Source organism: Erinaceus europaeus, chromosome 16 (genome assembly GCF_950295315.1).
Source record: "Erinaceus europaeus chromosome 16, mEriEur2.1, whole genome shotgun sequence".
Taxonomy (NCBI): Eukaryota; Metazoa; Chordata; class Mammalia; order Eulipotyphla; family Erinaceidae; genus Erinaceus; species Erinaceus europaeus.
The window spans coordinates 14203456-14206828 of record NC_080177.1 but is presented as its reverse complement, the minus strand read 5'-3'; positions in this window follow the sequence as shown (position 1 = coordinate 14206828).

Below are 3373 nucleotides of genomic sequence, written 5' to 3'. Positions count from 1 at the left end.
GGGCAAAAAAAAAAAAAAAAAGGAGAAGCAAATGGTGCCGACCGAAGGAAAGTCACACCCATGTTAGCTTCTATTTTCCTACCATCATTTTTTTTCCTTGCCTGTGTCGGCAGTGTTCCTGTCACAAACTGCCTCCCAGACTGGCTCCAGCTCTTGCTATTTTAATTTCACCACTTGTAAAATTAAAGGGGCTCTATTTTTATTCCAGACCTGCCTTCCTCCCCCCTCTCACCAGATTGTTTATAATGTAATCTGTCAAGAGGGAACCAACTTTCTCCACCCTAAAGCTTTTCATCTTTGTCAACCAGAGAAGACAGTTGTTACCGGGGCTTCCTTGGCAGACAGCAACCTCTAGGCAGGATGAGACCCACAGGGCTCAGCAGGTGCCTCGGGGCTCTTTGCCAGCTCCCTTACCTTTGTGTAGCACTTACACTTGGTGGAAGGATTCACTCCTTAAGGAAGGGCTGACCCTAGAGAAACTATTTAAAAAGAAAAAAAAAAAAAAAAAAGCAGCCTTGCTCTTGCAGATTTCTTTGAACAATAGACAGCTGAATCTTGGGGGAGTGAGGGATTTAAGATCTAAAGACTGTGTAAGCTTGACTGCTCTAAAACGATGGCTATTTTCAGAAAGACCATTTTGATCCTTTGATAGTAGATTGAATATCATATAGTGACAATCGAGCCATACAATCAGGGAGGGGTTAAAGGCACAGTCTACCTTCATACCTGGCTGAAGAAAGTCCTGATTTGGGGCTCACATCTACTTGACTGGCACATGAAGATAATTGGTACATCTGCAGGGTGTGGATGGCAGTAAATTCTGGGGTTCACTAGAATTCTAAATGGACCTCAATTTGGGGGGAATAAACCTTTCTTAGAAGAGAATTACAAAAGACTGTATCTTCATCTAGACTCCTCTCTTTTTATTTTCTTTTAATATTTTTCTTTATTATGAATAGTGACAGAGAGAATTTGAGGGAGAAGTGGGAGACAGAAATGAAGAGAACGTGAGACACCTGGACCCCTGCTTCACCACCCGTGAAGCTCCCCCTGTCCTTGCAGGTTGGGACCAGAGGCTTGAATCCAGGTCCTTGTGCACTGGCATATGTGCACTGGCATACGTGTACTCAGCTGGGTGTGCCACTGCCCAGCCCCCAGGCTCTCTCTGCACAGGCCCAAGACCTCTTTCTCTATATATTTCACTTTCCCTTCATTCTCCTATAGCACAGGTCTACTCAAGGTGCATCCATCTGTAAGAAATAAAATCTTTCAAGTCATTTCAAGGAATAACCACCTACTTGTTTCAAAGGATGAGAAAACTCGGGGTGGGGGGGGTCCCTAGACAGGCGAATTCTAATTCAATATGGGCTACGGAGGGCCCCAGGTAACTTTTGGGAGGAGAATTTCATGGATCTCCACTTGGGCATAGAATATAGTCTGCCACCAACATTTCTTAACAAACATGTCCACGTTTCTTTTTATTTTATTTTATTTTATTTATTTATTCCCTTTTGTTGTCCTTGTTGTTTTATTGTTGTAATTATTGTTGTTGTCGTTGTTGGATAGGACAGAGAGAAATGGAGAGAGGAGGGGAAGACAGAGAGGAGGAGAGAAAGATAGACACCTGCAGACCTGCTTCACCGCCTGTGAAGTGACTCCCCTGCAGGTGGGGAGCCAGGGTTCGAACCGGGATCCTTATGCCAGTCCTTGTGCTTTGCGCCACCTGCGCTTAACCCGCTGCGCTATAGCCTAACTCCCGATGTCCACGTTTCTATCTTTCCACCCACTGGCTTCCTTGCTCCCTATTCTCCATCTCTGTGTCCTCAAAGGTAGAACCAGTGCTTACTTACAATATGTTCTCTCCTTTGTTCCCATAACCAAGGGGAAAAGGAAGGAAAGAATGTGAAACTCACCTCAGCTTGCACTGTCGTCTCTCATTATTATCTGCTGCAAACTCCCAGAAGCATCTGATTCCGCTCCTTTGGCGCATTGTTGTTACTTGCACCATGATACAGTATGCAGTGCTGACTGGCGTACCAGAAACTGACAGCCTCGGGTCAGGTGACCACATCTGAGCCAATCAGCATTCAAAACACACAGGGCCTCTCATATTGCCTGGAGCAGAGTTTGCTGTGGTGCTTAGTCCTTCACTCTAAGAAAGTGCCTCCACACTCATAAAAGTCCTTGTATCCAATCTTATGTTCTGGCCCCTCTAGAACACTCACAAATCCATTGATATTCGTGCCTACCATGCACCATGCATACTCCTCTGTGAGTAGCTGCTGAATAAGTCTTCACAGTATAAGATTAGGCCGCCTTTATCAGGCCCAGGTTAGGTATCTGCAACGGGGACTTGTGACATATGACTAAGCCTGGCTATAGCAGCCAAGGGAAGAGGTGAGACCATCTTGATAGAGATGGGGGAAAGACAAAAGAAAGACCTCCAGTGGTTTCTCACATGGAGAGGGAGTTTGTGGTCCGAAATGGGATGGTGGGATGGCGTCTACAAGCACTCTGAGTTCAGACTACACGTGGGAGATCACACATGGGAGACACACAAGAAACTGCCGCCACCCGTGTCACGATGGGGACAAAATTCTCAGCCAGGACATTGATTTCAGCATGACAGTCCTGCCTCAGCTGCATCACTGTCTTTGAAGTTAAGGACTCGATTTAATCCCAAGATTGGTCTTTTCTCTCCACAGCTGAAGATAAAGACCTCTTTTTAAACTAAGAAAAAGAATTGTGACCTCCCTGGTTCTTGAGTTTTATCTGCCCCCCCCCCACCAACATTTATTTTCCCTTCTACAAAGCATTAATACAACTTAACAACAGCCAGTAAGTTTCATGTTCTTTTTATGAACTTCCTTCCCCCCCCCACCCCCATGCTTCTCAAATACACAACCATTACACAGCAACAGTCGTTCAATTCACCAGAGAAAGTGTTTGCAATTTGGATCAACAGCTTATGCCAGAGACTCCATGTGCCCCACATTCCGCCTGGGATAGGGGTCTCATGGCCAACCAGGCAGTGATTGATCCAGCCCCAAAACCTCATTTGCCACCTGTTTTCTTGGAACCTCTGTGTCATTTGGGCCCTCTGAGCAGCAGATGCTGCGACAGAGCTAAGAACACAGATGGATGAGTAATACCTATGAAAAGGAAGGAGGAAGTAGGCCAGAGGGAAATGGCAGACCCTAATGAGTACTGGACAAAGACTCTGCCAGCCCAGTGGGAAGCTATGGAATGAAAAGTATCCATGGGGTGAGTCCCAGATCAAAAGTTGAGGTAGAACTGAGGAAGAAAGCAGAAGGAGCTTGCCTGTGAACTATACTCCTTTTAACTAAGTGGCAAGGGCTATGGAGATAGCACA